This window comes from Propithecus coquereli, unplaced genomic scaffold (assembly GCF_000956105.1).
Source record: "Propithecus coquereli isolate 6110/MARCELLA unplaced genomic scaffold, Pcoq_1.0 Scaffold85, whole genome shotgun sequence".
Taxonomy (NCBI): domain Eukaryota; kingdom Metazoa; phylum Chordata; class Mammalia; order Primates; family Indriidae; genus Propithecus; species Propithecus coquereli.
In genome coordinates, this window is record NW_012154729.1 from 741,205 (window position 1) to 755,173 (window position 13,969).

The window sequence follows — 13,969 nt, forward strand, 5'->3', positions numbered from 1 at the left end:
AAACAAAGAATTTGATCTTTTAGATAGCCTGAGCAGTCTAATTGGAAGCATGTTCATTCATCCATTCAACATATATTTAATGGACACCTATTATCTGCCAGATACTGTTCTAGGTGATGGGGATGTAGCAGTGAATGAAACACACAAAATTCCTACCCTCATGGAGTTTGCATTCTGATGGAAAAGACAGTCAATAAGCAAGATAAATAAATAAAATACACGGTTAGAATAAGTTCTAAGGGAAACATAAAGCAGGAAGGGAGATAGGATGTGCAAAGCACAGTGGGGGCGCAGGGGTGTTCTTTTCCATAGCAAGGTTGGAAATGGTCTCACCAAGAAGGTGACATTTAAGCAAAAGCCTGAAGGGGGAGCCAGAGAGACCCATTGAGATCCCTGGGAGAAGAGCGCAGGAACAAGGGGAACAGGTCCTGAGAAGGGAGGTGCCCAGGTGTTAGAGGATCACCTGGAAAACTGGAAGCCCAGTGCGGCTGAGACAGAGAACAGGACAGTCAGGAGAACAAGCTGAAGAGGGTCTTGGAGTTTGTGTTCAGGATCAGCTTTTACCCTGAGTGAAAAGGGAGCCATTGGAGGGTTTTGAAAAAATGAATGGAATGCTCTTCCATTTTAACTGCATCATTCTAAAAATTGTGTGAGCCAATGAGATGTTCCCAGCAGTATTCTTGAAATACTGAAAATGGCTCATGAAGTAGTAGTAAAGGCTATCTCAAAGATGCAGGGCTTAAGCATTATTCATAATAGCGGAAAAGTGGAAACAACCTAAATGTCCAACTGATGAATAAATAAACAAAATATAGTACACCCATATAATGGAATATTATTTGGCCATGAAAAGGAATAAAGTACTGATACATGCTACAACACAGACGAACCCTGAAAATATTATGGTAAATAAAAGAAGCCAGACACAAAAGAACATATATTATACAATCCCATTTATATGAAATGTTCACAATAGGCAAATCCATAGGCACAGACAGTAGATTTGTGGTTGCCAGGGGATGGGGGTGGGAATAGGGAGTGACTGCTAATGGGTACAGGATTTCTTTTTGGAGTGATAAAAATGTTCTGGATTACACAGTGGTGTTGGTTACACAACCTTGTGACTACATTAATACTAAAAACCATTGAATCCTACACTTTAAAGAAGTGAGTTTTATGGTATGTGAATTATATCTCAATTTTTTTTTTTTTTTTTTGCAGAAAGGATTGAGGTTTTTGGAAACCAGGGCCAGGAAAATGGCTTTTTCTCTCTGTTCCTTGTCCTACCACTTTCCTCCCCTCAGGTAACACACAGCACCAAGTGAAGTTAATTCTGTTAAATTGATCAATGTTGATGCTCACCCAGAACAATTTAACCCAGGAGAATAAGACTACCCTTCTCTAACAGCTGTGACACTACTGAGCCGTAATCATGGGTTGTGACTTGCTTCTTTCTTCCAAATGCCTCTCACATCTACCCTCAACTTTTCTGTCCCCATCACCATGAGACTTATCCACATCACCTGGATAAATACATCAACCTGTCTGGGCTTCCTACCTCTCTCCTTTTCCTGTCTCTAATCTCCAATCTGTTCTAACAGACCAACCATAACACAACATTTTCATCACTTCTGTGCCCCACTTAAGAATCTAAAGCAGCTTCCTCCATGCATTTCCCATATCAGAGAATATATTTTTTGAGGGAAAAAAAAGAGAGATTTGTCATTTGACTATGGTTTTTATGCTGCTTCTGCATTAAAAATTGAGTTTGGATGCTGAAATGTTAAAAGATGTTTTGTTGGTTTAAGTGGAAAATGGAACAAAATATTTCAAACCAGATCTCGCTTGGAAAATTCAGGAAGAATAGTCAATCACCAGCTGCTTATTGAATCAAGTTTATAGGCCTATTCTTGGCTCCTTCTGCAACATCCATTTTCTTTCTCCCTTGCTTCTCCTATGCCCACCCTGACAGGTATGCCTTCTTTCCTCCACCTCTTGAAATCTTACCTTCTCTTTAAGACCCAATCCGTGGTTCCATCTCTTCTATGAAGTTTCTCAAGTGAAGCCAGTAGTTCCTTTTTAAAATTATTATTGTTATTTTTTGTAGAGATGGGGTCTTGCTATGTTGCCCAGGCTGGTCTCAAACTCCTGGCCTCAAGCAATCCTCCTGCCTCAGCCCCACAAAATGCTGGGGTTACAGGCTTGAGCCACCACACTCAGCCCAGGCCAATGGTTCTTAACCTTGTGTGCTCTTTAGGACCACTTGGCCCCATTTAGAACCAGTTGTCTGCAGTACAGCCTGGGCATTGCCCCACCTTTGGGATATTTCTATAATAAAGTATAGTTGATGTTGGGAACCATTTCTGTAGACCTATTTTAATCCCTGTGCATATAGGAATAAACAAGACAGACAAAGCCCTAGCTCTCATAGAACTTATATCAGTGGGAAAATAAATAAAAAGTATATCTTTTTAAAAATAAGGTAATTTCAGAGAGTGACAAAATAGATAAAAGTGTATACAGTAATAAAAATAAAAAGTAGTTAAGAAAGTAGAAGAGCGGCCAGGCACGGTGGCTCATGCCTGTAATCCTAGCACTCTGGGAGGCCGAGACAGGTGGATTGTCTGAGCTCAGGAGTTCGAAACCAGCCTGAGCAAGAGCAAGACCCCATCTCTACTAAAAATAGAAAGAAATTAATCGGAAAACTAAAAATATATAGAAAAAATTAGCCGGGCATGGTGGCGCATGCCTGTAGTCCCAGCTACTCGGGAGGCTGAGGCAGGAGGATCACTTGAGCCCAGGAGTTTGAGGAGGATGACGCCACGGCACTCTAGCCTGGGCAACACAAGTGAGATTCTGTCTCGAAAAAAAAAAAAGAAAGTAGAAGAGCAACTTTAAACATTCTGAGGAAATGACATTGAACCAAGACCTGAATAGTGAAAGGGAGCCAAGATTTGAGGAAGAAGCACGTCAGACAGAGGAAACTGCAAGGTGAGTAAGTTTGAGTAACAGAAAGGCCAGCGAACAAAGGGAAGAATAGAAGAATACAAAATTGAAAAGGAAGGTAGGCATCAGATGATGTAGGGACTTGTAGGCCAGAGTAAAAATTTGTTTTATATTCTAATTGTGATCAGAAGCTGTGGTAGATCATTTGCAAAGATGACCAAATAATCCTTGCATCCCTGTAAGGATGTTGTTTTGCAATGTAACTTTGAGGCTCCTCTCGACTAGAGGTAAAGTCTATTTTCCCTCTCCTTGAACTGGGCGTTGCCTTGTAAGCAAGAGAATGTGGAAGAAGTGACATTGTGGGACACCTGAGACTTGGCCTCTACAGGTCCTATAGCTTCCATTCTCTCCTTATAATGCTGCTTAGAGTTCACCATGTAAAAAATCCCAGTCTAGCCAACTGGAGGATGAACAGACACATAGGGGAGAACCAGGGCACCCCAGTCAAAACCAGCATCGACTGCCCATGGGGCTATCTAATCCATCCAGCCGTAGTCAGGCATAAGATGACTACAGTCATAATAGTGACCCAGAGGAGACCAGCAGAAGAACCATCTAGCTGAGCCCAACCCAAATTGCTGACCCATAAAATTGTGAGCAAATAAATAGTTTTGTATTCTGAAAACATAAACACTTAATGATGGTTTGTTCTGCAACGATAGACAAGTAATATAGAAATCTTTGGAGTTTTAAACAAGGAGCAAAATAACATTTTTATGTTTTAAAGACCAATTTTGTTTCATCATCCATAAGAACTTCAATCTTTCCAAAAATATATAAAAATATTATGGCCTTCATGAGAGAGAGAGAGTACAGCTTACAGGAATATGTTGGCTCATGGGGGCCTTAAACTTATTTCCTCAAAATGAAAGCTTATCCTCAAGCATATTAAAATCATGTGAAAGCACGAACACTAAACAAAAAAGCCAAAAGTTATTTGACTCTTTACCTCATTTCAGATAAGATTAGAATTTTAAAAATCTGATGAAAACCAGTATTGCATTTTGGGCCAGAACTCGTTATGAAATGTGTTCCTAAAGAAGAAGATTAAAAAGTAAATATCTGTGAACTCTAAACTGTGGTGTTTTGATTCTATGCTATGCTAAAATAATCAAGGAAGTATTACATCATTTGAAAATGTGAAAGACTGAAAGATGATCTTTAACATGCAATCTTGGTAACAACTTTAAAACAACCAGCACTCTTAAAACATAAAAAGCTATTCTTTGAAAAAGTTCTGTAATTAGTAAAAGCCAAGATGTTGGCTCTTGCTGTGCATAATTATTTGATTTGCAGAAAAATGAGATTCATTTGGGTTATATAAATAGCGTTATTTTTTAAATGGTTCTTTAAGTAATAATATGTAACCAGCCTTTATGGGTATTTATTCACAATACCTCATCGTGTTTTCCATTAATTTCTCAAGGATGTTAACATTATTTTGGGGGGTGTTCATCATCATGCTTTATTACATACTATAGTCAGATGTTATATGGCTTGAAAGGAAACTACACAAGTTCTTTCGAAATGAGTTTATCTATTTAATTCCCATATCTTACAGTCACTACTTGGAATGGCGGGAAAAGATGATACAAAAATAAACTGGAAATATTCTCACCTACCTGACCACTCCACCACTGTAAGCCAAACTCCTCCAGTTAATCTATTAGAGAAAGAAGAAGGGAAGTGTGGAGAAGGATAAGAAAGAGAAGATAAATCCAAATGAAAGGAAAGAGACAGGTGAAATATGATAGAGAACAAAGAAAGGAAGTTACACGAGGGAAATAGAAGGTGAGAAGAGAAAGCCAGATGCTTGAGCCAATTGAGAATTCTGAAGGTCTCACCTCAGGGCATCGGGGTAGCTACTCCGACACCAACACCAGCCAGAACAACAGTGGCTCATCCAGCTTTAGGATCTGACAGTAGTAGCTCCTCCTTCCCTGTGACAGTCTCTCCATATGAGATGTGTGGCAAAGCAGGAGATTCACCAGAAAAGCTCGGCCCCCTCCTCTAGTTTTGGTAAGAGGGGTTAGTCCTGCTCCGCCATGAGCTCTGGCCAAAAGATGGTGCTATCCAGCTTCATTGGGGAAAGCTGAGGAGGAAAGGGAAGTGGATCCACCTGGCAGCTCCTCTCAAGCCAGATCGCCATGTTTCTACAAAAGCTACCATGCAAAATGGCTGAAAGGGTCAAAGTTCTCTCAAGTTAGTGGTTTGTTGTCATGATTTAGCTTAACTCAAACTTTATTTCAGAATCCAGAAAAAATAAGTGGATATGTGTATGTGGAGGGAGGGAAAGTGAAAGGGAGGGAGGGAGAGAAAGAGGGAGAGGGAGAAGGGGGAGAGAGAGAGAGAGAGAGACAGAGACAGAGACAAAGACAGAGAGAGAGAGAGAGAGAGAGAGGAAAAAGGAGGAGAGGGCAGGAGAGGGCAGGGAACAGAAGAGGAGAAATAGAAAGAGAGAGAGATACTATTATCTTGGGATATTCATGTGTTTGAAGGGTTATTTATTTATTTATTCATTTATTTATTTTTAGATCTAGGGTCTCACTGTGTTGCCCAAGCTAGACTCGAACTCCTGGGCCCAAGCTGTCCTCCCACCTCATCCTCCCAAGTAGCTGGGACTACAGGCAGGCACCACTATGCCTGGCTTTGAAGTGTTTTCAAGCCCTGGAATTTCAGTTATCTTTCCACTTCGAATGTAACTATGAAAGAAATGCATTTCAAAGCCACCTTGAAATCGTTTTTCAGACAGCTGCATGTTTGCATTATCAATTCTGTTATTGTTGCTAATAAATATAAGCAGTTACTTACAGAATGATAGACAATATAGAAATGGAAAGTTGGGTTAATTTTCCCTTGAAAATATCTCCTACAGATGAAGTCAAGGATTTATAATCAAGGACTTTACTATTATTTATAATAGTGAAAATTTAGAAATTGCCTAAAACATCCAACAACTGACATCTAAACATCTAACAACTGGTCTAGGTGTATAATGTGAAATACTACCATTCGGTCATTAAAGCCACATTCTCACTGGCAAGGATATGAAGTAATTGGAACTTGTATTCATAAATGGTAGGCCAGATGCAGTGGCTCAGGCCTGTAATCCCAGCACTTTGGGAGGCCGAGGCAGGAGGATCGCTTGAGGTCAGGAGTTTGAGACCAGTCTGAGCAACACAGCAAGAACCCATCTCTACCAAAAAAATAGAAAATTAGCAGGGTGTGGTGGTGCACACCAACAGTCCCAGCTACTCAAAAGGTTGAGGCAGGAGGATCACTGGAGTCCAGGAGTTTGAGGTTGCTGTGAGCTGTGATGGTGCCACTGCACTCCAGCCTAGTCAACAGAGCGAGAACCTGTCTCAAAAAAAAGTAGAAAAGTAAAATTGTCCAAGCACTGTAGAAAATGATTTGGCAGTTTCCTACAAAACTAAACATATACCTACCCTGTGACCCAGCAATTCCACTTGTAGAAAAATATAAACATGCTCACAAAAAGACAAGAATAATAGAGGCTTTATTCACAATAGCCCCCTTCAAAAACAATTAGAAAGAACCCAAATAGCTATCAATAGGAGAGTAGATAAATAAATTTGGGTATATCCATACAATGTAATATTATACATAAATTAAAAAAAACAAACTATTGGTAAACACAATAACACAGATCAATTTTTAAAATACTATATTGAGAGAAAGAAGTAGGATTCAAAAGAGCTGATTCTGTATGATTCCATTTATATGAAGCTCAAGTTCAGGCAACCATAGAAATCAGAATAGTGGTTACCACTGGGGAGTGGTTACACAGGTGTATTTCTACATGGGTAAAAATTAAGCAGTAGACCTAAGATTTGTGCATTTTACTTTATGTAAATAATATCTCAGTGATTTTTTTTAATCATGTTCTCAAATAATATTTATAGACATGGGAATTTATTATGTATGGCTACGTGCAAAAGGCAGGATATGAAACTATATATACAGTATGATCCCAATTTTGTTCAAAAATACATACGTATAGAAGTAAGACTGGAGGCATATGTGCCTAAGTGTTAAAAGTTATATCTACTATAATAGTAGGGTAATTTTTATTCTCTTCAATATATTTATCTATATTTTAAGACTTTTCTATAAGGAGCATATATTACATTTTTTAGAAAAAAATATTCTTTTAATGTTTTCTATAACTTCTCTTCCCCATTTCCATCGCCTAAATTCTGGTCCAGGCCTTCACTTCTAAATTATTGTAACAGACTCCTAAATGACCTCCCAGACTCAAGATTTTCTCTAGCCCCATTTGCTTTTCCTCTGGATGTATCTTCCTTTTTTTGAAAATAGAATTCTATTTTTGTCACATGCACACGATATCTTTTCTTCTCTTTTAAATTCAGATTTATTCTACTCCCTGTGATGTCTGATTTCCTCCAAGCACCTTTCTCCCTGCTCGTGTTGGCCTCTGTCTTTCATGTGGGAAACTCTCCTGAACTGTCTGGCAGTCCCTGGCTGTCTGTTCACAAGCAAGAGGAAGACAATAAAAATCCCACCCTTTACTGAACAGGCTCCATTCAGGGTTTTGTCCTCACCGCTACACTGAAACTGTTTCTGTCAAGGTCGCCAATGAGCTGCATGTCGTCTCATCCTACTTGACCCAGCAGAAGCTTTGACACACTGACCGTGCTCTCTTCCCTCTTCCACACCATATTTGCTTCACTCGGCCACGGACGCCACTCTCTCTGGGTTCCCCCATCCCCTACCTGCTTTCTCCATCTCTTCTGCTAGTTTCTATTCATCTTCCTGATCTCTCTATGCTGGAGTGTCCCCAGGGCTCAGTCATGTTCTCTGCACCGGAATCTTGATAATCTCATCTCATCTCCTGGCCTTATGTGACAACAATGTGATACGATGACTCACAAGTGTTATAGCTCCAGCTCTGACTTTTGCCCTGAATTCCAGACTGTATTTCCACTGCCCAGTTGAAATCTCCACTTGGATATCAACTGGCAAGTAAAACTCCAAAATCAATCAAGTCAAAATTCCTGATTCCTTCCCCCACAAATCCCGCTCCTCTCTAGTCTCCTGCTTCTTAGCAAATGTTCCTCTTCCTTCAAAATATGTCCAGAATCTGACCACTTTAAGGGACTTGCTGTTCTTGAGATTTGCCCAGCATGTCCCCACCTCAGGGCTTTGTTCTTGCTTTTGCCTCTGCCTGGAACCCTTTGCCCCAAACGACTGCCTCCAGTTCTCTGCTCATGGTAACTTCATCCCTGAACACTCAGCCTAGCACCAGCCTCACACCCCCACCCCCTTACCTGTTTTATATTTGTTCTTAGCACTCTCGGACAGGCTAGGTCCTGGATTTACTAGTCAGTGGCCTTATTTTTCATGTCTATCCTCTAGAATGTAAGATCCATGAGAGTAAAGACTTGTTTCATTCACTTATTTTCTATCCCTAATGCCTAGAATATTATAGGTGCTCAAAAATTGAGGTGTTCATTACGGGTGCTAATTGTTCAATGAATGAGTGAATGGATTAATAAATAATAGGATTTCTATTCCCATGGGCAAAGCTTGGTGGGTAGGCCCCATACAAAGATTGGGCAGGGATCTGCATATTTTGATGGGGAAACCCCCAAATGTCAATAGCTGTAAGACCTTTTTCCTAGTATGCAAGTTCCCATGCCTCACCCCACGATTCCTCTAATTCCCTTGCCGAGGGGATTTGAGTCAGACTGGCAGCATTTTGGAAGGTCAGCCCAAGAAAGGATCGGGAAATTTTCAGTGTTCAGCATGCAAACTTTTAATTAATTTCCCTGTGTTCAATAAAGTTTGTTCATTCATTCATTCATTTGACAAATATTTACTAAGTGGCTATTAAATGCTAGACCTCTCTAGGTACTCAAGATACATCAATAACCAAAATAGACTAAAATCTCTAACTTTAGGAGCTAATATTCAGCTATGATGGGTTTTCTTGAGTCCAGAGTTCCCCATCCTGAAAACAAAACCCCCCATCTTCCACTAGGTATGGAGAGGGGCATTTTCTTGGTTGAGCTGGTGGGAGAGACTCTGGGGTTGTAAGTGCTCCTTCCATGCACTTTTAACAGGGTTGCTAAATCTGACACCCCTAACTTTCAACCAATCCTATGTTTCCAGCCCTCCTCTTCCAGCCCCACTCCATTCCCCTCATTCTGTCCTCCAGAGGTACCTGGTGCTGACGCCTTCAATGTTGCCGCTTTCCTGGGTGTGGTATCATGAAACAGCTTTCTTCTGTTTTCACTCGATTCTGCTGAAGTCAGTTAAGACTCAGGCATCCCCATTCAGCTTCCCAAATGTGACTTTTCTCCCTCTTTCACATCATCCTGGCAGGTTTATGCGGTTTTTAAAAAATTTATAATTTTAGAAAGCAGATACAAATACTCACATTTAATCTGCCCTGTTTAACAAGTCAACTTGAGTGCTATGACCAGCACAATCTTCCTTAAACATCACATCAGATTTTGAAGAACGTATCCATTGAGCACCTATTCTACGCAGGGTATGTACTGAGTGGCTGGACAGTGTTGTTTCCTTACCTGGGATGCCTGGGAAAAATTCGGCCCCCTGGCAAACCTCCCGCCCCCAACACACACAAGCCCAGTAAGTGTTGGGTGCAATCATCCTATCTTACCTACACGTGTAGCCAGGGAAATAGGGGAAATGCAGCAAGTTCTCAAGTCTCATTCCAGTCCAGCAGTAGGTGAGAAGAGGGATCTCACAGGTTCGTCTGGTTTTTCACCTGTCCCTATCCTGGGGTCTGGACTAAACTGGCAGGGCTCATTCCATGAGTTTCATCACACCTCACTGAAATAACTGGGGCACTCTCGTGACTTTGAGAACACCCTTGTCCGGAAACACTGCCAGCCAGGAGAAGCTGTGGAGAACAGATTAAAAGTTAACAATTAAGATTATAATTTAATTAAGATTAGACTAAAATATGCATCTAATCTTGATTAGATTTAAGGTTAAATTAAGAATTTAAAAATTAAGAATAAGATTAAATTATTCATCTTAATTAAGGATTAAGATTAAAATATGGCCTTTAGAGGCTTGAATTTAAATTCTGCTCTGAGATACCATGTATTTATTGATAAATGCTTGGGAATAAATCATTGAGCCTTTTCAACTGGGTTGCCTTGAGAAATAAATGAGATTATGTATGGAGAGGGCTTAGGTATAAGGCCTGGGACACAGCACTACATGTAATCAAAAGGAAAGCTCAACTTCCCTGTCCCTTCAAGTTAGCCCATGTGGTTATTAACTCGGGTTTGAATCAGGTCAGAATCTATTTTATTCCAATGAATTGATGTCTTTGAGTCCTCTGGTCTCTCCTGGAGGGGACTCAAAACTCTTTCCCCTACAAAGATTTGCTCCCTACAATCTAGTTCAGATCTCCCAGAATGTCACATAGCAGCATTACATCATTTATGACACTTGGGGCAAGGAGACTCTTTCAACATGCTAAGTGAGAGGTCATAAGATCCTGAAACAAGGCTAGAGCTGAGTGGCAGATGTAATTAGTACTTACTCACTAATCTACATGCTCCCTTTTACTCCCTAGCTAACCTCGAAATTAGGTTAGGACTACATGGCTAGTGTAGGTCAATTGTCAGGGACCAAAAGTGACAGCGTTATTTCTAAGTGAAGCAGTGAAAACCCAGTGTGCCTCCTTCTCCCTTCCCCTTTCGTGGTGATGTCAGAGTTTATATGTTCCAAATAGTTAACTACAGGATGGTGAATGGAGAAAAGTCAATCCTGGGTACCTCAGTGATTGTCTGGAACAAGCCTCTACTCTAACCCACCCCAACCTAACCCACATTCAGGCTGTAAAACAAGAGAGAACTAAACATTTGCTGTATTAAACCACTGAGATTTGGGGTTTAATTTATTGTCACACTATCCCTAGAGAAATAGGTCCCTTTGAGAGAATTTGTGAAAATAAAATTAAGCAATGTCAGTGTCCATTAATAGCAGACTAGGTCATTCAGACCAATCTTCACACTAGGAAAGCAAAACAAAACATTTTTTTTTTTAATTCTGCTCAAAAGCATTGGAAGACCTACATGGTAGTGAAAAATTTCCAGGCTACCATTTGACCTTCAGAGAAGATGAAAATCCAGAGAAGTGAACTCAACATATGAGGCCACTTTTTTACCTGGAAGCATTTGTTAATTCTGACAAGGCCAGTATTTGATAGCCTGGTATGGGAACAAAAGTTGGAATCTGGTGAAAACACAGCAGTGTGGGTTGTAGGAGTAAGGGTGAACTGGAAGTAAAGGAGCCTTCACACAGCCTGTTGCACACCTTCAAGTCACCTGAGTGGCCTGGAATTCTCAGGCCCTTCAACTGGACTTAAGTGATCCCAGATTGTTAATGCCTTGTGCTCCTGGGAGAAGCAAACAATAACTTCCCTGGAGGGGGGAAAAAAAGCATTATCTTAAAGACTAAAATTATTTCTATGAAAAGTTTTTCAAATACAATGTCCGATATAATCAAAGAAAACCAGGCATAGACCCAGTTAAGATAATACAAACAAGAAACAGCAAAACCAACAGAAAATAGGAACAGAATGACATGGTCTCCAAATACTGGCATTGATCAGACTTTAAAGCAATTAGCTTACTATAAAATATATGATTGAAAATCATATAGCATAGTCCTTTAGCAGAGAACTGGAATTTATTTATTTATTTAGAGACAGGGTCTAGCTCTGTTGCCTAGGCTAGGGTGCAGTGGCATCATCATGGCTCTCAGCAATCTCAAACTCTCAGGCTCAAGCGATCCTCCTGCCTCAGTCTCCTGAGTAGCTAGGACTATAGGTGTACACCACCACACCCAGCTAATTTTTCTGGTTTTTGTAGAAACAGGGTCTCACTCTTGCTCAGGCTAGTCTCTAACTCCTGGCCTCAATCAATCCTCCTACCTAGGCCTCCCAAAGTGCTAAGATTGCAGGCATAAGCCACCACACCTGACCTGGAAATATTTTTTAAAAGACATAACAGAAATGAAAGAGAACCAATAATAATTCTAGAACTGAAAATACAGTAACTAATAATTAAGAACACAATGGGTGGATTTTTCCCTGTTAGGCCTCCCTGAAGTAAGAAATATAAAAATACGTGAGAAACTGAAAAATAAGTCAGAAGAAAATATCTGGAATGACACATATATAGGCAAAAGGCTAAAAAACATAGAAGAGACATTAAGAGACTTGCATATAATCTAGAATACATTTAACTGAACTCTTAGAAAGACAGTAGAGAATGGAGCCAAAGCAATACCTTAAGAGATAATAGCTGAGAATTTTCCAAAGCTGATGTAAGACATGGATCTACAGACTGTAAATTAAATTAAATTAACTTGGCAGGGAAGAGAGAAAAGGAAATTTTTTTAAGAGGTAAAAGATGACTGTAAGAATTCTAGCTTGAACAAAAGGATGATGGGATGAACTGAGATAAGAAACAGAAACAGAAGAACAAGTTTGTTGGGGTTGGGAGGAGGGAGTGCAAAATATAAATAATAGGTTCAAATTTTTACGTCTTGAATTTAACATCCAGGCAGGGATAACAAATGGACCATTATTTCTTGCATAATTAATATGTTTTGTCATATTCAAGAATCTCCAAAACTTGCATTGTTTGGAAAAGACCATCAGACTTTTCTTGTCTCAAGAATTCAAGCCCTCAGGCCTCCTTCCATTCCTGCTAGAATCAATGATCTGCCTCTAAGTGTTGCTCTACAAATGGACATTTGCAGCAAAATGTACAATGACTTGCAAACTGCATCTGTCTGGTGTTAAAATGTAATTATTTGTCCAATGCAACCTACACAGAGAAAAATCCATCACAACAAACTAAGATGTTTTCTAGTTTTTAACATCATGATTCAGGGCTCCCCTTTTTTAAAAAAAATACATACTACGAGAACAAGATATGGGCAAAATGTGGCACTTCTGCATGCGACACCAACTCCAAATGATGGAACAAATACAACTTTTTGTCACAATCCACAATATTACTTTATCATGATTTTTTTAATACAGTTATTTGACTTTACATAGTTATTTGACTTTATTAACACAAGAAAAAATAAAACACTGGCTATCATAAATTTCTAATATTTTTACTTGGAAAACAGCACAAGTTTCACAATAAGGTCTGTGGCTAATGGATAAAAACAACATAGCGTGCTTTCTTTTCAACTGAAAGGTTCTAAAAAAGGTTAAAAGATGATAATGATGAGCATAGCTATTGAGCACTTTCTATGTGCTAGGAACTATTCTAAGGGACTCACATGGATTAACTCATTAAAGAGATTTAAAGATGTTTGATATTATAAATTGTATTACTAGTGATATAAAGAATATTATTTAATGAAGAGTCAGACAATTTTTTTCCCAAGGTTATTTTTTTTAATAAAATACACTACAACTCCACTGGTACAAGTAGGGACCAGAAATATATATAGGAGAAATTAGGAAAAACACTTTAATAAACTACAAGTAAACGTATAATTTTTCCAAGATACTATATTTTTCTTCTGAAAGTAGAAATAAAATTTTCAAAACAAATGAACAGTAAAATAGTTTTATTTTCAAATAACCCTTTACATGCCAACATTAAAATTTCAAATATATCTAGAGAATATTCATGTCACTGCCTTATGTAAAGATGAATTTTTCAACACTAACTATAGGTTTAATTGTCCCAGATGTTTTCATTCTAGTATTTCCTTATATATCTACTACTATACTATCATTCCAAAGAGAGTCAGTATGAATACTTCTATCATAATTTTTTATAATTTGATTAAACTTTCTAATATAATCCCCAGCAGAAAAGTCTAAAGACATACACTTTTTAAAACACAAGACACTTTCAGGAGAATTTCACCTAATAAAAACACATGAACCTACTTATTAAATTAG